This window comes from Alosa pseudoharengus, unplaced genomic scaffold, assembly GCF_046254945.1.
Source record: "Alosa pseudoharengus isolate Yale_2024_CS ecotype anadromous, Long Island Sound unplaced genomic scaffold, YU_APseudo_1.1 YU_APseudo_1.1_scf_23, whole genome shotgun sequence".
Lineage (NCBI taxonomy): Eukaryota > Metazoa > Chordata > Actinopteri > Clupeiformes > Clupeidae > Alosa > Alosa pseudoharengus.
The window spans coordinates 31,033,432-31,056,832 of record NW_027468685.1 but is presented as its reverse complement, the minus strand read 5'-3'; the positions used below and the strand labels follow the sequence as shown (position 1 = coordinate 31,056,832).

The following is a 23,401-nucleotide window of genomic DNA, read 5'->3' as shown; positions in this document are numbered from 1 at the left end:
CCAATTAAATGGATCGCATAACGTTCACATTAGATCTGCTGCAAAGGAGATAACTAAGAGTTAACTTAGTTTAACATGATGTTATCTCTATTTAACATGATGTTATCTCTATTTAACATGATGTTTTGACATTGACATTGCAAACGTTCTCTAAGGAGAATGAAACGCAGTTTGCAGTAAGGCTAACCAACGTCGTCTCTATCGCAGGAAAAAAATAGCGAGCAGCCTGATAACCAAATGAAATGCTCGGCGGGCCGAAGTTTGCCGACCCCTGGCCTAGGCTAAGCATTCTGTAGCCTAATTCGTTAGAAAATTAAAAAAATGGTTGCACTTCTTTTTGCTAATTTATTTTCACATTTAGCAACAAGGGTAACAAACGTTTAGGTCGTGCGGCCTTTGTGCGTCTGTGTAGCCCAAATCATTAAAAAATAAACTTTTCCGTGTCATACAACACAACTATTTACTTTAACATCATTACATCTATTACTACATCTATAGACTATTTCCAATTTCTATTATATTAGTGACTCACTTATCGTTTTTAATGTTTCCAGATGTTTGATATCAGGACGTGAGCTGTCAGAACTGACAAGTTGAACGTTGTCTTATTAAAACGGAACAGAGGTGTTGTTTAATAGTGACTCAGAAGAAAGCAAATGTTTGGACAATAAGCACATCAACACACTATGTAGAGTTAAACTGGACAGCCCCAAACCTCTGAATAGTTCTGCTTGTTGTTAAATTGCAATGTTAGCGGCCGCCAACTGCGACTATTGTGCGTCTGCCCCATTTCTGATACCGTGGGGGAAGAAAATTAAACCGTGGCGGGCCGCCACTACCAAATCAACATAGAGGAAACACTGGAATTGTAATCTGTAACTACTAAACTACTTCGGTGCCTCAGGGACTTTGCATAAACAATTTAAATCACCCTTAATGTGTATTGCATGTATCAGGGCTAATTCATCCTGGGCCAAAGTTCGTTGGTATGGGGCCCGCTTAGCGCTCTCGCACCTGGGCCCACCATTGGCTTGCAACGCCACTGGCTATATATGATATAAATATCTATAGCCTACATTGTATAGCTTACAGTCAAATATTACCTTTCTGTTACGAAGCTGGGAATAGGCCTATGAGCGCAAATAAGGATGTGGAGGCTAAACGCGAGTAAACGCAGTTTATCCACCTGAAATTTCAGAAATAGAGTTTAGGCCTACCCACCTCTTATTAGAGTTTATCCACCTCTCAAAAAAGTTTATTCACTTTTAACATTCAAAACTGTATGATCAAATACTATCCTATATTCCCAATACTGCACAATACACTGTAAAAAATGTGACCTGTGAAATGTGAAATGTGAAATGTGAATGGTTACTTAAAAAAATTGTGGCAACAAAGGGACAAGTGATATAATTGAATAGATTTTAAGTACTACAACTTTGATTAAAATTCATTGAATAAGTCAACTAGATTTACACCAAAAAATTAAATACATTGTAATAACAGCAACAGTTAAAATGTGTAAGATGTAGTAATTTCATGCCAAATGATGAGTTATATAGCCTAAAACTATTGAGTAAATCCAAATTAATTTCACAAGCAAAACTGACTTGCATTTACTAACTTTGTATGCAAAATTAATTTAGATTTACTACATATCATGGTCCAACCTAATTGATATTTACTAATTTTTTGGGCAAAAGTTATTTATATTTACTAATTATCTGGTGGAATTTGGTATAAGATTACTAAATGTCTGGATGAAGGTTATTTGCATTCATTAAATAAAATGAATTATATAAATCATATTTCAGTGCCTTGTCTAATGCCTTCTAAATCACTAAATATCATACTTCTTATAATACCAAAATTTACTTAAGTTATGTCAACAGATCACAATGCATAAAAATAATAAGAGGTAAACATGTGTAGCGGGTACGATGGGGGAAATGGGGAATGCAGCTTGATGCCCTGCTTTCAGGTGGTAATTGATTAGACCAGGTGGTACAGCGCTTAAATAAGCCAGCTGACTAGAGGACAGGAGAGCGGTCTGTTTGAAACGGTGAATCAGGAAGTTGGTGTGTCGGTGGTGCATAGCGGAGATTGTAAGTTTCTTTTAGACTGTTCAGCTCCTATTTATGTTTAACTCTTGTATTCATGTGTTAGTGCTTGGCTTGGCCAACTGTTTGTTTTGTAGCTCAGCCTGGGGCGCGTGACTACGAACCTCAAACGGTGCATGCTGCACAGAAACTTCGCTACGATAGAGAGTACACAGCGACTAGTACATCCACACTGGTTTTAAGAATGTAAGTTACTAGCTCCCTTTTCCCTGGTTGATACGAAGCCTAGTACTTATAGGTCTGACTCTTTCCTGTTTGTCATTATCCAGACAGAAGCTACGCTGACATCGGAGAGTGTATACAGCTTGTTTACTACTGGTTCAATCACGTTAACTAAAGTGCGTGCATACGGCTCGTATTTCATCCACACTGGTTTTAAGAATGTAAGTTACTAGCTCCCTTTTCCCTGGTTGATACGAAGCTTAGTACTTATAGGTCTGACTCTTTCCTGTTTGTCATTATCCAGACAGAAGCTACATCGGAGAGTGTATACAGCTTGTTTACTATCCATACTGGTTCAATTACGTTAAAACTAAAGCGAGTGCATACAGCTCGTATCTCATCCACACTGGCTTTAAGAATGTAAGTTAATTGGCTGTGTTTACGTAGCAATACATTGTTGCTTTTAAAATCAGGCATCTGACTTTCTCCTATATGCCATTGTTTCCATAGTTAGCTACTAGAGCATCTGCAGCTCACGGTAACCAGCTGACTGCAGTTTCACATCTAAAGTGAGGTATGCAATTTTGGCGTGAATATCTATAGCTTACGCCACTATTTAACCTGGCAAAGCATTATATTGTATCAATGCTTTTGATTGCAGGAGGACTGCCTTCGTTGTTTTTCCTGAACTTGTAACTGTTTCATTGTTTACTTGTGTGTGTTGTGTAACCTATGTGACGGAATCTAGCCTGTCTGCGTCACGACTGTCTTGTGCTGCGCCATCAGTGGAGGCCAGCCCGTCATAGTTTTACCGTCCATAATATCCGTTTGTCTCTGTGTGTCTGTTTAATGTCTGTCTGTATTTGTGCTCATGTTGTCTTGGCTTAGGGCAGTGTGCAATATTCCCTATATAAACAGCAATTTGTTTGCGGTGTCCATTTGAGTGTGGTGTCTGAAACCCAGTGTAACCTTATCAGTGTATGTTTGTGCACTGTCCATATAGTGTGAAGTGTTGTGGTGTATTCACTCATTCTTCTAGATTGTGCTGTAATTTATGCGGAACATTGTTTGTTGCCCTGGTGCCAAAATTTGCTATTTGTTTAATGTGTGTGTCTTATCTGTTAATAAAAGTATATTTTCTTATATCAGCTCCAATACTGTTCCTTCATTGGGCAGCCTGCAATACAGATTGGTAAAGTGTAGATTCCCTGGTTAATGTGCATAAAGACACCCTGTTGGTAACACATGTATCATTTCATTTATTTGTGCAACTTTGCCTCACAGGTCTACCCAACATTTTTCAAATGCCAAAATGCATTTGGACTTGTAAGAGACAGAGCAGATAGAATTGGATTAATTTCTACTGGAACGATCACATTACTCATTTGTGTAACTGAAATTCTTTGAATAAATCATGTCCAATTTGCATCCTATATCCTAATGAGTATGGTTGAGCAACTCAAGCATGTGAAGGTAACCATGTGACATTTGACAGACTTAACAATTCCTTTTCATTTTGCAAGGGTCCATTTTCCTAAGCTATCAGTTTGTTCTTGAGAATGTTCACGTTTTGGCTTTGAACAGTCCAGCTCAAAGAGGAGTTCTGGAGGATTTCAAACGTATATCTGGGCTCCTTGGTATAGGCTGGATTCACTGCATATGTCCACCCAAGGAGCATGGAGCAAGCCCTTGGAAAGTTATCCAGAGCAGTCAGAACTTTCATTCCCTCTACCACGATACCAACGTCATCGGGACCCTCTGATGTATTGGTCTTGATGCTGTTGATTTCCATTCTTTGTACAGCAAGGTCCTGTGGCACACCATCTTCATCAGCATCCTGGAATAGTAAGAACATGTGTATATATATGACTGGTCAGCCCTGCACTGTATTGATTAGTATTTTACTCTACATTCACAAAGACAGGCTGGTCACCTATCAATGTATGTCTAAAGTCATTCGTGAAGCCAAGGGTCAGCAACTGGATTAACTCTGCTGCTCTGCTTATTAACAAGGTCTGTAAAAGTGGCTGCTGTTTGGAAAGAAAACCTTAGCAAGGAACTTTTAGAGGCAAATTAGAAAGAGACGTAGTGCAAATCTGCAAACATCAGTAGCTTGGCAACGATTATTGGGAGAAATACACTTTATATAGGGATGACCTTCATATTTTAATATGTACTTACATCATACTTTTTTAGAAGATGATCTAAAGATCCCCCAAACACCGAATGACAACATCTCTGGTCTAATTAGCGTTAGGATTGGTTGGAGCCTGAAATTACAAAAATAAACATTATTCAAGGGCTGGAAAACATCCACTGACCTAAAACTTTTTAAAAGCTGTTCTTGTATTATATGAAAACCCATCAAGGCTCCTTGATGTGCTGTTTCAGGGACCCGTCTATTGAAACACTTCCTGTATTTATAGTTGGTTACCTGACGTTTTCAGGTAAAAAACTATGGCTCCAGGAAGTCATTGGTCCCAGCAAAGCAATAGTGCATAGCATCTGAGCCTGAATTGCAGGCTAGCATTATTTCTTGTACATTTAAGTAATGCAAACGATATTCCAACCCATTCCTAACCCTTCCTTAAATAAAATATTAGCTAACATAACTCATTGAAAGATACCTTGAGTAGGATGGCCTGTAACCTCAACCCTATGGTTCCACCCTTGGCTTGGAAGAGATTCAGAAGCTTTGGTGTAGCAGCTACTCATCTAGCTTGGCCATGAACTTGATTCACCATTGTGATTCTGTAAAATGCATCAGCTGAATCTGAAAGATAGAAACTAGTGTACATGATAGGTCTTACAACATTTTTAAAACCGGAGGGGGGGGGGGGGTACAATAACAGACTGTCCATGAAAAGTTAAGTAAAAAAAAAGGTAATATGAAACAGCGCACGTTAATTGTTTCAAACTGTAGCAACACAAAACTGACCTCCCGAAGTTAAGCAGGCTAGCCTTATTTCAGCAACATGGCTACCTTCAAACAGCCTAAACGTTACACGAGAGCAATTTACTTTCGGAAAACGAAATGCTGTAAATGTAACTTGCAATTACTCACCTCTGAGAGTAAAAATCTACTCCTATTTGTGCAGAAAAGCTGTCAACTAGGCTAGGCTACTTGCTAGCTAGCTTAAAGTTGGCTTTAGAAGCTCTGGTTGAGGCGAGGGAAAAGCATAGATAAGAGGCAGCATATGGCTATAGCCTGCTAGTAGCCTATAACATTAATTACATCGTACTTTCACATGAAATTGTCTTATTTTAGCAAGACACTGTTTAGCCCTTGCTTTAGGCTAAGTAGAAACAAAGACAAGACTGAATATAACCAGCTTCAGTTTGAGTTAAGCTACAGCGCAGCAAAATTGATTTGCGAACTTACAGTAGATAAAAATAATGTTCGACTGCATAGGGCTATATGTGAAAAAATGAAACGGGTCTTACCTTTGGGAAAGTTTCCATGAAATGTGTGTGCTCCATCCATGTGGTGCGGAATGCCTTGAGCGGAAATGTAACGTTAACTAAGGTGATTAAAAACAACAATCTCCTAATGAGTAAAATGTACTAATTTTCTGTATCTTTGACTTTCCTGATGAAATACAATTAAATACTACTCAGTGATTCACAGCTAATTTTATTCACACAAAACTGAGTAAAATGCAATTAAGAAATACTTAAAAATTGTTGAATTCCACTCAATTTGATTCCAAACTACACATAGCCTTTTTTTATTATGTATAGCTCACTATAATTTATTTATTAAATATTAATTAACCCCAGTCTCAGTTTTTACAGTGTAACCTCCAACATTATCAAACTGTTCGAATGCCTTTTTGAATGCCTTCCTCTCCTAAACGAGGGCAATTGGACATTTGATGGTCAATATTAGATTGGTGAGAACACTAAATATAGATCACCTGTAAGAATGTTTCAATTATTCTATCGTCTTGGTGGGTTTTTTTAGATATTGTGAAATAAGTAAGCTATACTGTACGTCTTTTCACTTTCTTAAGTGGGCTACAGTTCTCATTAGCAGTTTTATGCCAAACCATGAAACATTAAGCTGCGTCCAAAAACGTCTTTAAAAATCTTCTGATATTGATCATGCATTAAGCCTGTTTGAGTTGTGATTCACTCGGATCTTTCACCCGTATCTTTAAATTAACCCATGAGTCGCGAGTCTCTAGTATCATTAACTCGGATCAGTTGAGTCCTACTACAATTCAATCTAAAACGATAAACAGCGCCACACACAAACCTCTTGCAACATTAGCTAGCCTCCTAGCCCTAGCCATCGTAGCTGCCAAAAATGTAACAATTTCGTAGGCAACCACAACTCCACAAATCAACTCAAGCGACTGAGTGAGCAGGCAGTCTGAGATAACTGGTTAACTTCCCGCAGAGCCAGAAACATTGCAGACTCACAGACCATGGGACTCAGATTGGAGCGGCTGAGTAGCAATCCGGGTTAGTCGGATCAGCCGGCCGGTTAGGCTACGTTGAGTACGAGTCAGTCGAATCAGCCGGCTACGTTGTCATGAGTGGATCTGCGAGAGCGAGTAGCTCCTCCTCGAGGTGAAAAGCAATTCCACAACAAAAGCCATTTCTTTCACTTCTGAAATAACATTCAATGTTCTGCATGTAGCCTAGACATAATTAGATTTGGTGTATAGATGTAGCATATTAAAATGCAAGATGCAACAGACTTAACAATTCCTTTTCATTTTGCAAGGGTCCATTTTCCTAAGCTATCAGTTTGTTCTTGAGAATGTTCACGTTTTGGCTTTGAACAGAGTTCTGGAGGATTTCAAACGTATATCTGGGCTCCTTGGTATAGGCTGGATTCACTGCATAGGTCGTGCTGACAGTCCTGCACGCTCATGGAGCTGCTTGAGTAGCCTATCTACCCGGGTCAGCCGGGCGGGCCGGTTAGGTTGTTATGAGTGCGAGTCAGCCGAATCAGCCGGCTACGTTGTCATGAGTGGATCTTTAGAGTAACTCCTCGTCAAGGTGAAAAACAAATCCACAACAAAAGCCATGATTTCACTTCTGAAATAACCAACCCAGTCTCACGTCTGAACGTGTCACTGTCACGTTAATTAATCTATTGGGACGTGTTGTGTAACACGTTTCCTTGTTAAAAAACGTGTTGAGCAGGACGTAATTATCGTGTTACTATCACGTTGTATTTCGCTTTCAACGAGCCAACAGAACCACGTCATCTGTCAAAAAAGCCTGACCTCACAAAATGGCGAGAATGTTATTTGATGCTTTTGACGTGCAGTTTCACACTCTTAAGCCTGCTTTGAGTTGTGGGTTAGAAGGAGCCACCTTCTAGCTAGCAGTTTTAGAAGGCTGAACCCCAGAATCCAGAAACAAGAACCGAGCAGGGACGGAGAAAAAAGAAGAATCCAAATGGGAAATGAGGTGAGCCTTGCTACTGCCGCTAGCATGATCATTTTGCTAGCAATTGAGCAAAACATTTTAAAGTTGATTTAACATGAAATAGTAGCCTATGCATGGGCAATACTGTGAATTCAGAGTAGGCTTGCACAATTTATAATTTAGCTAACGTGCATGATGTAATGTTACATTAATCTGTAAAACAGCTGTTGTCTGTGTAAATTAACATTGTAGCCTAATATTGTTAGTGTGGGCTACAGCTAACAGCTGGGAGGTAGCCTATCAGCCAGGCATGTATAATCGATAATCATGATGAACGTGAATAGATTTCGTTGCGAAAACGCGCATTGTTTTAGGCCACATATCAGGTATAAAACAATTGTATTCTGATACAGCAGTTCTCCAGATGTTAGATATTCACTTATATTATAATATAATATTGTATTTCTTTAACCTGATTAAGAGAGGGGTTTAATTCAATAGAGAATTGCAATGTGTGTAGCCCATAATATTAGATATTAGATTAGGCTAGATTTAGATTAGATTCAACTTTATTGTAATTTAAAAGAGTAGTACAGGTACAGAGCCAATGAAATGCAGTTGACATCCAACTAGAAGTGCAGTTAGATAAATAGGCAAGTTTTCCAGATGACATGTGTACAGTGACAGAAATAGCCTATACAGTGAATATGGAATGTGTGTCTAGACTATAACAAAACAAATTGATAATAATACATAATAATGATAATAATAGCAGTAATTACAGTAGGCCACTGGCATTGTTGTTGGTGACGTGTCTGTTTCCTATTGTTCCATGCCACTCTCCTACTGTCTCAATATCTTAGCAATATCTTAGTTCAATTCAATGTCTTATAATGGTAAAAGATGTGGACAAATACATGATATGATATACAAATAAATCGTTGTTCACGACATGTTATGGTTAAATTATCGGAATGAGTGCGATGGTGATGCAATCCTGCTTTTCAATTAGTTGAGATGGTGTTTGACATTAAATTATAAGCAGGTCAGTTTCACATAATAAGCTATTTGTTTCTTTGGGTCTGGGTAATTCATGTGACAAAAAATTCTGTTATAGGCTTCTACCGTTTTTCTGAAAAACAAAGCAGTACAACAACATTTCTATCTCCAAAATAATGCATTGTACGCATGTGTGTACTACGTACATGTAGTGCATGCAGCTTTTAATGTCCAAAGTAGCCTATACTGATTTTCCTGCATAAAAACTACAAATACTCCTCCAAAACTACAGTGTTGACACTTGAAGTTGTGGAGTTATATTTTAGTAGCCTATTCTATAATAGAATAAATACCCACATCAGTTTTACCCTTGTCTCACCTGTATACAACATATGTCTATGAATTGCAGTAGTGATCAAATGAAAAAGGAAAGAAAGGTGTCCTGATGTGTTGTTTAGGGATGGTCCTGCAATGTTTTCTCGACATATCTTTATGTCTTTTTTTTCTCCCCTCTACTTATGTTTTCACAGATCCTTGCTCCTGATATCCTGATGTATGGGTTGCACTTCATTATATGACTCCAACAGAACACTCACAGAAAGGAGAGTGGTGTCAAACTACAAGACAGCCAGCATGTAAGCAAGGCCTTGTTTGTCCTTGTTTGGCTACTCATTTGTCTACTTCCTGAAGAGGCTGAAGCATGATGGCCTTGACACCTCAGTCCTTGCTTCCATTAACAGCTGTGTTATGAAGTGCATCCTCACATCATGGTCTACTGCAGCGGTGGATACAAAGGACAATTGGCAGGTATTTTACGTCACTTTTGCATTACTTTTACTGTGATTTTGCTAAATATAGGCCCATATTGTAGATGGAGAAACGCGTTGTACAGCGGATACATCTTGGGCTATACTATTAAGGGACAGCTGAATTGACCACCTAAACCATATATTTTCTGAAAGCCTATAGCCTCTAGATGTCAATTAATATACATTAAGACATGCCCCACCTTCCTACTGATTTTGGTGCATCATAAGGCGTACATAGGCCCATATTGTAGATCGAGAAACGCCTTGTACAGCGGATACATCTTGGGCTATACTATTAAGGGACAGCTGAATTGACCACCTAAACCATATATTTTCTGAAAGCCTATAGCCTTTATATGTCAATTAATATACATTAAGACATGCCCCACCTTCCTACTGACTTTGGTGCATCATAAGGCGTACATAGGCCCATATTGTAGATCGAGAAACGCCTTGTACAGCGGATACATCTTGGGCTATACTATTAAGGGACAGCTGAATTGACCACCTAAACCATATATTTTCTGAAAGCCTATAGCCTGTAGATGTCAATTAATATACATTAAGACATGCCCCACCTTCCTACTGACTTTGGTGCATCATAAGGCGTACATAGGCCCATATTGTAGATCGAGAAATGCATTGTACAGCGGATACATCTTGGGCTATACTATTAAGGGACAGCTGAATTGACCACCTAAACCATATATTTTCTGAAAGCCTATAGCCTCTAGATGTCAATTAATATACATTAAGACATGCCCCACCTTCCTACTGACTTTGGTGCATCATAAGGCGTACATAGGCCCATATTGTAGATGGAGAAACGCATTGTACAGCGGATACATCTTGGGCTATACTATTAAGGGACAGCTGAATTGACCACCTAAACCATATATTTTCTGAAAGCCTATAGCCTCTAGATGTCAATTAATATACATTAAGACATGCCCCACCTTCCTACTGACTTTGGTGCATCATAAGGCGTACAGAGGCCCATATTGTAGATCGAGAAACGCCTTGTACAGCGGATACATCTTGGGCTATACTATTAAGGGACAGCTGAATTGACCACCTAAACCATATATTTTCTGAAAGCCTATAGCCTTTATATGTCAATTAATATACATTAAGACATGCCCCACCTTCCTACTGACTTTGGTGCATCATAAGGCGTACATAGGCCCATATTGTAGATGGAGAAACGCATTGTACAGCGGATACATCTTGGGCTATACTATTAAGGGACAGCTGAATTGACCACCTAAACCATATATTTTCTGAAAGCCTATAGCCTCTAGATGTCAATTAATATACATTAAGACATGCCCCACCTTCCTACTGATTTTGGTGCATCATAAGGCGTACATAGGCCCATATTGTAGATCGAGAAACGCCTTGTACAGCGGATACATCTTGGGCTATACTATTAAGGGACAGCTGAATTGACCACCTAAACCATATATTTTCTGAAAGCCTATAGCCTTTATATGTCAATTAATATACATTAAGACATGCCCCACCTTCCTACTGACTTTGGTGCATCATAAGGCGTACATAGGCCCATATTGTAGATCGAGAAACGCCTTGTACAGCGGATACATCTTGGGCTATACTATTAAGGGACAGCTGAATTGACCACCTAAACCATATATTTTCTGAAAGCCTATAGCCTGTAGATGTCAATTAATATACATTAAGACATGCCCCACCTTCCTACTGACTTTGGTGCATCATAAGGCGTACATAGGCCCATATTGTAGATCGAGAAATGCATTGTACAGCGGATACATCTTGGGCTATACTATTAAGGGACAGCTGAATTGACCACCTAAACCATATATTTTCTGAAAGCCTATAGCCTCTAGATGTCAATTAATATACATTAAGACATGCCCCACCTTCCTACTGACTTTGGTGCATCATAAGGCGTACAGAGGCCCATATTGTAGATCGAGAAACGCCTTGTACAGCGGATACATCTTGGGCTATACTATTAAGGGACAGCTGAATTGACCACCTAAACCATATATTTTCTGAAAGCCTATAGCCTCTAGATGTCAATTAATATACATTAAGGCATGCCCCACCTTCCTACTGACTTTGGTGCATCATAAGGCGTACATAGGCCCATATTGTAGATGGAGAAACGCATTGTACAGCGGATACATCTTGGGCTATACTATTAAGGGACAGCTGAATTGACCACCTAAACCATATATTTTCTGAAAGCCTATAGCCTCTAGATGTCAATTAATATACATTAAGACATGCCCCACCTTCCTACTGACTTTGGTGCATCATAAGGCGTACAGAGGCCCATATTGTAGATGGAGAAACGCCTTGTACAGCGGATACATCTTGGGCTATACTATTAAGGGACAGCTGAATTGACCACCTAAACCACATATTTTCTGAAAGCCTATAGCCTCTAGATGTCAATTAATATACATTAAGACATGCCCCACCTTCCTACTGACTTTGGTTCATCATAAGGCGTACATAAGCCTATATTGTAGATCGAGAAACCGACTGTACAACTGATACATCTTGGGCTATACTATTAAGGGACAGCTGAATTGACCACCTAAACCACATATTTTCTGAAAGCCTATAGCCTCTAGATGTCAATTAATATACATTAAGACATGCCCCACCTTCCTACTGACTTTGGTTCATCATAAGGCGTACATAAGCCTATATTGTAGATCGAGAAACCGACTGTACAACTGATACATCTTGGGCTATACTTTTAAGGGACAGCTAAATTGACCACCTAAACCATATATTTTCTGAAAGCCTATAGCCTCTAGATGTCAATTAATATACATTAAGACATGCCCCACCTTCCTACTGACTTTGGTGCATCATAAGGCGTACATAAGCCTATATTGTAGATCGAGAAACCGACTGTACAACTGATACATCTTGGGCTATACTATTAAGGGACAGCTGAATTGACCACCTAAACCATATATTTTCTGAAAGCCTATAGCCTCTAGATGTCAATTAATATACATTAAGACATGTCCCACCTTTCTACTGACTTTGACAATATACAAAATAGTGCCATGTATACATTTATGTCCTCCAAAGTTTGCAGGAAGGTGGGCCATGTGCTAGTCTATGTTAACTCACATGTACAAGTGACAGGCTTTAAGAAAATATATGGTTTGCATGGCTGAAACTGCTTTGCCTTTGTGTTGGAGCTCAAAATGTTCTAAACATATCTTACATTTCTTTCTGTTACTTATGTTTTCACAGATCCTCGCTCCTGATATCCTGATGTATGCATTCCATTTCATTATATGACTCCAACAGGACACCTACACAAAGGAGCTGTTAAAGCAGTGTCCTTCTACAAACAACAAGACAGCGAGCATGTAAACAAGGCCTTGTTTGTCCACTTCCTGAAGGGGCTGAAGCATGCTGGCCTTGACACCTCAGTCCTTGCTTCCATTTACAGCTGTGTTGTGGAGCGCATTCTCACATCCTATGGTCTGCAGCGGGTGGTGTCATCACTTTATTTATCATCGTTTGTGTAAATCTTACACATCTTACACAAAAGTCTAAAATAATCTAAACTTCATTCACTCTCCATGTATAGATCAAGATAGACTTGCAGAACAGGCTGCAGGGCAACAGTCCGATAGCCTGCATGAAAGCATAAATGGTCCGCACTTGTTAAAGAGTGCAATTATCAAAGGGCCCTTGAATTGTGTTTTTTTAAACCAAGGAGTATGACTGTAGCGATGCTGTCAGCTCTGCCATAAGCAGTGACTGTGATTACGTTTGCACATTTTGAAAATGTTGTTTTTCTTTCTTTTGCATTCTTTTCCACTTCATTGTTGTATAGTTTGTATAATGTTTGTTAAAGTTGCACACATTAATTCACTGTTCTTATTTGTAAAAATGTGTATAGTGTGGTATAGTTTGTATGGTGGAGTCTTTATTGTATCGCACAAACAAGAACACCCCACCCCACCATACCACTTTGACTAACCAATTTTCTGCGGGAAACCCTGGATGCTTTCTAAAGGTATTTTGTGAAACATAGGGGTTGCTATGGTAGTGGTTGCTAAGCTATTGCTAGGGTAACTGAGAAGGTTGTTATGGTGTTGCTACGGGATATATGGTGGTTGCTATGCAGGTTTATAGGGTAATCATGTTGGTTGCTAGGTTGGTGATAGAGTAACTGAGAAGGTTGCTAGGGTGTTGCTAGAGTAGATATGGTGGTGGCTATACTAAATTAAGTGATTGCTATGCTGGTTGCTAGGGTAATTGAGATGGTTGCAAGGCAAGTCATGTTGGTTGACTATCAAAGTGGTTGCTAGGTTGGCATTGTACAGGTGGTTGCTAGGTTGTTGATAGGGTAACCAAGAAGGTTGCTAGGGTGTTGCTAGGGTAGATATGGTGGTTGCTATTCCAAATAAAGTGGTTGCTATGCTGGTTGCAAGGTTAATCATGTTGGTTGCAATGGTGGTTGCTCGGTTGACATTGTGGTGGTAGTTGTGAGGTTGTTGGTAGGGTAATTAATATGGTTGCTAGGTTGTTGCTATGGTTCTTATGTTGGTTGCTAGGTTGTTGCTAGGGTAACTTAGAAGAATTTTGTCCAGCTAATACATTTTGGCCTACACTATTAAGGGACAGCTGAATTTACCATCTAAACCATATATTTTCTTAAAGCCTATAGTCTGTAGATGTCAATTAATATGAATTAAGACATGTCCAACATTCCTACTTACGTGCATCATAGGCTTAAGCAATACTGCTATTTTTGCTCTTAGACTATAAAAATCCATAATCACTTTAAAAACGCTAATTGATTACAATAGTTTTTGAAAGTCAATTTCTTTAAATCATGATTGAAATTGTAACCATATTCTTTATTGAGTTATGTTAATTGACTATAATACTATTGTATTGTCATCCTTCTTTGGGACTTGAGTACTTCAATATCCCCTTCATGTATCAATGTACATTAAAGCATCTTTGATAGTAAAGGACTCTCCATGTAAATAATTACTTGAATTGTCTTTCACTTGTACTGGTTCTATATATTTGGACCACTGATTGACTGCACTCTGGTTTTCATCAGCAAGGTCAAGGCTTAAATTAACCTCAGATAAGTCTGTTTTAATCCCATGCATTATATGTGCTAATGTTGTGAAGTAATTGGTGTGACTGACCCTACAAAGGCCTGTCTGACCTATGACCTATTAACCTAGGGTTAGTAAATATGGGATCGGAGTGAAATTACCTCACACATTCAGAAACCTCAAAGTGAAATGACCTCACACATCCAGGAAGCTACAGCAATACAAACTCAGCTACTGGTCTCAAATACGGCAAACCAGTTGCCAATTTCTATGCCCTTTATATCAATTTGTGCTACATGTTATTAGTTGAAAATTACTGGTGTAAGCTTATCTGACTAGAATATGACTGATTAAATTTGACATGTAACATCCTTGGATGACACAAAATATAGTGAAATGGACTCAACCCTCACATATTCAAACTTTTTTTCAATCTTTGGCTCCGCCTCCTGACAACACACAAGCAACTATATTTGAGTGTGTAGTTAAATCACATCTCACATATTCACAGACTCTATAGCACCCCAAATCCAATATTTCCTATATTTGGCTCCGCCTCCTGGCAATACACAAGTCATTAGATGTCCCAAATTTGACAAACTAGTTTGTTATCATCCCGTGTATCAAAATATGTGCCATATGTTGGTACTATCTTGAATTAACTGGTGTAATCCTATCAAGGCCTGTCTGACCTATGCAAATTATGGCCATCTAAACCTATAGGGTTAGCATTTCTAACTTCCATACCTCATAAACAGACTAAATTTGGCATGTGACATCTATCTATGACATAAAATATACGAGATACGTAAAATCACACCTCACACATTCATAGACTCTATAGCGCCCCCTAGAAATCTACATTTTCCAATCTTTGGCTCCGCCTCCTGACAACATACAAGCAGCTGGAGGTTTCAAATTTGACAAACAAGTTTGTTATCATTCCCTGTATCAAAATATGTGCCACATGTTGGTACTATCTTGAATTAACTGGTGTAATCCTATCAAGGCCTGTCTGACCTATGCAAATTATGGCCATCTAAACCTAGGGTTAGCATTTCTAACTTCCATACCTCATAAACAGACTAAATTTGGCATGTGACATCTATCTATGACATAAAATATATGAGATATGTAAAATCACACCTCACACATTCATAGACTCTATAGCGCCCCCTAGAAATCTACATTTTCCAATCTTTGGCTCCGCCTCCTGACAACATACAAGCAGCTAGAGGTCTCAAATTTGACAAACACGTTTGTTATCATTCCCTGTATCAAAATATGTGCCACATGTTGACATTTCATGAAATAATGGGTGTGACACTTACCTAGGCCTGTCTGGCCATATGGGTGTCTCAATTGTAGTTTCTGAGTATGTCCGGTGCATCAAACTTGCCATGGCAGGTAAGATCAGTGAAATTGGGTTTATTTCAGCACAACACACCTCTGTGTATCATATTCAATCAAAATATGGATGTTTTGATGGTTTGTTTATGATTTAAGAACTTTTGTTGGTCAATATCTGTCAAATATGCTCTCTAAACGGTTATTTCTGAAGATTTCTTGTGCATCAAAAGTCCCACAGCACCTAAGATAAGTGAAATTGGGTTTATTTCAGCACAACACACCTCTGTGTATCATATTCAATCAAAATATGGATGTTTTAATGGTTTGTGTATGATTTAAGAACTTTTGTTGGTCAAAACAATGCTCTCTGAATAGCCATTTCTTAAGATTTCTTGTGCATCAAAAGTCCCACAGCACCTAAGATAAGTGAAATTGGGTTTATTTCAGCACAGCACACCTCTGTGTATCATATTCAATAAAAATATGGATGTTTTAATGGTTTGTGTATGATTTAAGAACTTTTGTTGGTCAAAACAATGCTCTCTGAACAGCCATTTCTTAAGATTTATTGTGCATCAAAAGTCCCACAGCACCTAAGATAAGTGAAATTGGGTTTATTTCAGCACAGCACACCTCTGTGTATCATATTCAATCAAAATATGGATGTTTTAATGGTTTGTGTATGATTTAAGAACTTTTGTTGGTCAACATCTGTCAAAAAATGCTCTCTGAACGGCCATTTCTGAAGATTTCTTGTGCATCAAAATTCACACCGCACCTAAGATAGGTGAAATTGGGTTTATTTCAGCACAACACACCTCTGTGCATCATATTCAATCAAAATATGGATGTTTTAATGGTTTGTGTATGATTTAAGAACTTTGTTGGTCAACATCTGTCAAAACAATGCTCTCTGAACGGCCATTTCTTAAGATTTCTTGTGCATCAAAAGTCCCACAGCACCTAAGATAAGTGAAATTGGGTTTATTTCAGCACAACACACATCTGTGTATCAAGATCAATCAAAATCTGTAAGTTTGTGATTGCTTTAAACAGGGGGTTGTCCAATACACATAAAACAAACAGCAAAGGTATGCTAATACAAAGCAGCACTACAGGCACTAAATAATAATTTACATTTGATCAGATTCACCTTTATTGTCATTGTGCAGAGTAAAAGTACAAACAGGGTTCCAACTGTAAGTCAAATGTAAAATTCTATAACTTTTCCCTGACAAAACACCTGAATTTCCATGACTTACAATATACCGACCAATGATTTCAGAGCAGCCGCATCAAGAGTCTTTTACTTTTTTAGAGCGGGAGATGAATAAATAGGCATTGAATTAACACAGTTGGGCTACTCAAGCAAGCTGTAAAGCTAATAACCAGATATACATACTGTGTGGAAATATGCATTTTGGCTAGTACATCATAAACTACTACGACAAAATTCCCTGATATTCCATGACTTTGCCCCCAAAATGATAAAAATTCCCTGACTTTCCATGTCTGGAATAGACTTTCTAAAATTCCATGATATTCCAGAAATGCTATGACCCGTGGGAACCCTGTACAAAGCAAAAGTGCAATGTGATATACAAAGTATAGACAGATGGTGCATAGGCAGGACAAGAAATACTGTATAGTGTCGTGTAGACAGTAATATGCAGTTGGTTTACAGAAGGTGGTTTAGAGTAATATAAATTAGATATAAATATGGGCAGTGTATTAACAGAACATATGAGAAAAACAGAATAAATATGGATATTCAGTATGAACCATATAGACAGATATGTGCAGTGTGGTAACAGTACCATTGTAGTGCAGAAACAGTAACATTATAAGAGTAGTAAGAAGTGTTCAGGATGGATAGCATGAAGAGCAGTAGAATATGGTTATGTATAATTGTAATTACAGTATGTGCATTTGTAAATAAATAACACTATGGGTGGAATAGGGTATTTGGGGGCTTAGTTGATTGGTTGTCACCGGGATACAGAGCTACAGTCCAGTCGGGTGACAGCAACAGAAAAGAAGCTTCCTCTGAACCTGCTGGTTCGGGTGCAGAGAGACCTGTAATAATAATAATAATAATAATAATAATAATAATCCCCGGGCTTTGCCTTGCTCCTTCCTGGCCTGTGCCTTGCTCCTTCCTGGCATGTCTTTTTGCTTTGGTGATGAGCCTGATAACAGCTGACAACCTGGAAATTAGAAATAGAGATAAAACAAGTGTACAAAGAAAGAAACTACAATCTCAGTGTTTCTCTTGACATGTTCAAACATACTGATGACTATAAAGTCCACTAATAAAATGCAGGTCTATGCCTTTAATATAGTGCGCCAAAGTATTTAAGGAGGGTGGACCAAGTCCTAGTATGGTTTAGGTGGTTGAATCAGCTGTCCCTTAATAGTGTACGCCAAATTGTATCAACTGAACAATTTGTTTCTCGATCCTCAATATGGGCCTATGTATGCTTTATGATATGCCAGAGTAAGTAGGAAGGTGGGAAATGTCTTAATTAATATTAATTGACATCTAGAGGCTATGGGTTTTCACAAAATATGTGGTTTAGGTGGTCAATTCAGCTGTCCCTTAATACACTAGCACATGGCCCACCTTCCTGCAAACTTTGGAGGACATAAATGTATACATGGCACTATTTTCTATATTGGTGAATTAATGGGGCATATGATTTTTGATGATATGATGGTTTTGAGCTCCAACATAAAGGCAAAGCAGTTTCAGCCATGCAAACCATATATTTTCTTAAAGCTTGTCACTTATACATGTGAGTTAACATACATTAGCACATGGTCCACCTTCCTGCAAACGCCTTATGATGCACCAAAGTAAGTAGGAAGGTGGGACATGTCTTAATGTATATTAATTGACATCTAGAGGCTATAAGCTTTCAGAAAATATATGGTTAAGGTGGTCAATTCAGCTGTCCCTTAATAGTATAGCCCAAGATGTATCCGCTGTACAAGGCGTTTCTCGATCTACAATATGGGCCTATGTACGCCTTATGATGCACCAAAATCAGTAGGAAGGTGGGGCATGTCTTAATGTATATTAATTGACATATAGAGGCTATAGGCTTTCAGAAAATATATGGTTTAGGTGGTCAATTCAGCTGTCCCTTAATAGTATAGCCCAAGATGTATCCGCTGTACAATGCGTTTCTCGATCTACAATATGGGCCTATGTACGCCTTATGATGCACCAAAGTCAGTAGGAAGGTGGGGCATGTCTTAATGTATATTAATTGACATCTAGAGGCTATAGGCTTTCAGAAAATATATGGTTTAGGTGGTCAATTCAGCTGTCCCTTAATAGTATAGCCCAAGATGTATACGCTGTACAATGCGTTTCTCCATCTACAATATGGGCCTATGTACGCCTTATGATGCACCAAAGTCAGTAGGAAGGTGGGGCATGTCTTAATGTATATTAATTGACATCTAGAGGCTATAGGCTTTAAGAAACTATATGGTTTAGGTGGTCAATTCAGCTGTCCCTTAATAGTATAGCCCAAGATGTATCCGCTGTACAAGGCGTTTCTCGATCTACAATATGGGCCTATGTACGCCTTATTATGCACCAAAGTCAGTAGGAAGGTGGGGCATGTCTTAATGTACATTAGTTGACATCTAGAGGCTATAGGCTTTCAGAAAATATATGGTTTAGGTGGTCAATTCAGCTGTCCCTTAATAGTATAGCCCAAGATGTATCCGCTGTACAACGCGTTTCTCGATCTACAATATGGGCCTATGTACGCCTTATGATGCACCAAAGTCAGTGGGAAGGTGGGGCATGTCTTAATGTATATTAATTGACATCTAGAGGCTATAGGTTTTCAGAAAATATATGGTTTAGGTGGTCAATTCAGCTGTCCCTTAATAGTATAGCCCAAGATGTATCCGCTGTACAAGGCGTTTCTCGATCTACAATATGGGCCTATGTACGCCTTATGATGCACCAAAATCAGTAGGAAGGTGGGGCATGTCTTAATGTATATTAATTGACATCTAGAGGCTATAGGCTTTCAGAAAATATATGGTTTAGGTGGTCAATTCAGCTGTCCCTTAATAGTATAGCCCAAGATGTATACGCTGTACAATGCGTTTCTCCATCTACAATATGGGCCTATGTACGCCTTATGATGCACCAAAGTCAGTAGGAAGGTGGGGCATGTCTTAATGTATATTAATTGACATCTAGAGGCTATAGGCTTTAAGAAACTATATGGTTTAGGTGGTCAATTCAGCTGTCCCTTAATAGTATAGCCCAAGATGTATCCGCTGTACAAGGCGTTTCTCGATCTACAATATGGGCCTATGTACGCCTTATGATGCACCAAAGTCAGTAGGAAGGTGGGGCATGTCTTAATGTACATTAGTTGACATCTAGAGGCTATAGGCTTTCAGAAAATATATGGTTTAGGTGGTCAATTCAGCTGTCCCTTAATAGTATAGCCCAAGATGTATCCGCTGTACAACGCGTTTCTCGATCTACAATATGGGCCTATGTACGCCTTATGATGCACCAAAGTCAGTGGGAAGGTGGGGCATGTCTTAATGTATATTAATTGACATCTAGAGGCTATAGGTTTTCAGAAAATATATGGTTTAGGTGGTCAATTCAGCTGTCCCTTAATAGTATAGCCCAAGATGTATCCGCTGTACAAGGCGTTTCTCGATCTACAATATGGGCCTATGTACGCCTTATGATGCACCAAAATCAGTAGGAAGGTGGGGCATGTCTTAATGTATATTAATTGACATCTAGAGGCTATAGGCTTTCAGAAAATATATGGTTTAGGTGGTCAATTCAGCTGTCCCTTAATAGTATAGCCCAAGATGTATCCGCTGAACAATGCGTTTCTCCATCTACAATATGGGCCTATATTTAGCAAAATCACAGTAAAAGTAATGCAAAAGTGACGTAAAATACCTGCCAATTGTCCTTTGTATCCACCGCTGCAGTAGACCATGATGTGAGGATGCACTTCATAACACAGCTGTTAATGGAAGCAAGGACTGAGGTGTCAAGGCCATCATGCTTCAGCCTCTTCAGGAAGTAGACAAATGAGTAGCCAAACAAGGACAAACAAGGCCTTGCTTACATGCTGGCTGTCTTGTAGTTTGACACCACTCTCCTTTCTGTGAGTGTTCTGTTGGAGTCATATAATGAAGTGCAACCCATACATCAGGATATCAGGAGCAAGGATCTGTGAAAACATAAGTAGAGGGGAGAAAAAAAAGACATAAAGATATGTCGAGAAAACATTGCAGGACCATCCCTAAACAACACATCAGGACACCTTTCTTTCCTTTTTCATTTGATCACTACTGCAATTCATAGACATATGTTGTATACAGGTGAGACAAGGGTAAAACTGATGTGGGTATTTATTCTATTATAGAATAGGCTACTAAAATATAACTCCACAACTTCAAGTGTCAACACTGTAGTTTTGGAGGAGTATTTGTAGTTTTTATGCAGGAAAATCAGTATAGGCTACTTTGGACATTAAAAGCTGCATGCACTACATGTACGTAGTACACACATGCGTACAATGCATTATTTTGGAGATAGAAATGTTGTTGTACTGCTTTGTTTTTCAGAAAAACGGTAGAAGCCTATAACAGAATTTTTTGTCACATGAATTACCCAGACCCAAAGAAACAAATAGCTTATTATGTGAAACTGACCTGCTTATAATTTAATGTCAAACACCATCTCAACTAATTGAAAAGCAGGATTGCATCACCATCGCACTCATTCCGATAATTTAACCATAACATGTCGTGAACAACGATTTATTTGTATATCATATCATGTATTTGTCCACATCTTTTACCATTATAAGACATTGAATTGAACTAAGATATTGCTAAGATATTGAGACAGTAGGAGAGTGGCATGGAACAATAGGAAACAGACACGTCACCAACAACAATGCCAGTGGCCTACTGTAATTACTGCTATTATTATCATTATTATGTATTATTATCAATTTGTTTTGTTATAGTCTAGACACACATTCCATATTCACTGTATAGGCTATTTCTGTCACTGTACACATGTCATCTGGAAAACTTGCCTATTTATCTAACTGCACTTCTAGTTGGATGTCAACTGCATTTCATTGGCTCTGTACCTGTACTACTCTTTTAAATTACAATAAAGTTGAATCTAATCTAAATCTAGCCTAATCTAATATCTAATATTATGGGCTACACACATTGCAATTCTCTATTGAATTAAACCCCTCTCTTAATCAGGTTAAAGAAATACAATATTATATTATAATATAAGTGAATATCTAACATCTGGAGAACTGCTGTATCAGAATACAATTGTTTTATACCTGATATGTGGCCTAAAACAATGCGCGTTTTCGCAACGAAATCTATTCACGTTCATCATGATTATCGATTATACATGCCTGGCTGATAGGCTACCTCCCAGCTGTTAGCTGTAGCCCACACTAACAATATTAGGCTACAATGTTAATTTACACAGACAACAGCTGTTTTACAGATTAATGTAACATTACATCATGCACGTTAGCTAAATTATAAATTGTGCAAGCCTACTCTGAATTCACAGTATTGCCCATGCATAGGCTACTATTTCATGTTAAATCAACTTTAAAATGTTTTGCTCAATTGCTAGCAAAATGATCATGCTAGCGGCAGTAGCAAGGCTCACCTCATTTCCCATTTGGATTCTTCTTTTTTCTCCGTCCCTGCTCGGTTCTTGTTTCTGGATTCTGGGGTTCAGCCTTCTAAAACTGCTAGCTAGAAGGTGGCTCCTTCTAACCCACAACTCAAAGCAGGCTTAAGAGTGTGAAACTGCACGTCAAAAGCATCAAATAACATTCTCGCCATTTTGTGAGGTCAGGCTTTTTTGACAGATGACGTGGTTCTGTTGGCTCGTTGAAAGCGAAATACAACGTGATAGTAACACGATAATTACGTCCTGCTCAACACGTTTTTTAACAAGGAAACGTGTTACACAACACGTCCCAATAGATTAATTAACGTGACAGTGACACGTTCAGACGTGAGACTGGGTTGGAAATAACATATGTTCTGCACGCATAGCCTACTTTAAAATGCAATTAGGTCGCGAAGACAGTCCGAAACATTGCAAGCTCTGTATGGAGAGTAGGCTAGTCGGATCAGCTAAGCGGGCCGGTTACGTTGTTGTTATGAGTGCGAGTCAGCCGAATCAGCCGGCTACGTTGTCATGAGTGGATCTTTAGAGGAGCGAGTAACTCCTCGTCAAGGTTAAAAGAAAATCCACAACAAAAGCCATGCTTTCACTTCTGAAATAACATATATTCTGCACGTATAGCCTTCTTTAAAATGCAATTAGGTCGCGAAGACCGTCCGAAACATTGCAAGCTCTGTATGGAGTTGCTTGAGTAGGCTAGCCTACCTGGGTCATTTGGATCAGTCG

At 38.7% G+C, this 23,401-nt stretch overlaps 3 long non-coding RNA genes across 4 annotated transcripts; 2 read left to right on the top strand and 1 right to left on the bottom strand.

Moving 5' to 3' along the window:
* The first annotated feature begins 1,929 nt into the window (after positions 1–1,929).
* On the top strand, positions 1,930–3,427 carry LOC143140268 (uncharacterized). Of its 2 annotated transcripts, XR_012990611.1 has the most exons (4): positions 1,930–2,105; positions 2,198–2,306; positions 2,390–2,503; positions 2,587–3,427. It is a non-coding gene; the product is annotated as an uncharacterized LOC143140268 (long non-coding RNA). The 2 variants fall into 2 exon arrangements; XR_012990610.1 differs by having other exon boundaries at positions 2,390–3,427.
* A 3,921-nt stretch (positions 3,428–7,348) lies between these two features.
* Positions 7,349–14,497, top strand: LOC143141100 (uncharacterized). Its single transcript, XR_012990730.1, has 3 exons — positions 7,349–7,709; positions 9,197–9,473; positions 12,740–14,497. It is a non-coding gene; the product is annotated as an uncharacterized LOC143141100 (long non-coding RNA).
* Positions 14,498–16,893: 2,396 nt separating this feature from the next.
* On the bottom strand, positions 16,894–23,011 carry LOC143140267 (uncharacterized). Its single transcript, XR_012990609.1, has 3 exons — positions 22,649–23,011; positions 20,885–21,161; positions 16,894–18,131 (listed from the first exon to the last, which is right to left on the bottom strand). It is a non-coding gene; the product is annotated as an uncharacterized LOC143140267 (long non-coding RNA).
* Between the last annotated feature and the right edge of the window lie 390 nt (positions 23,012–23,401).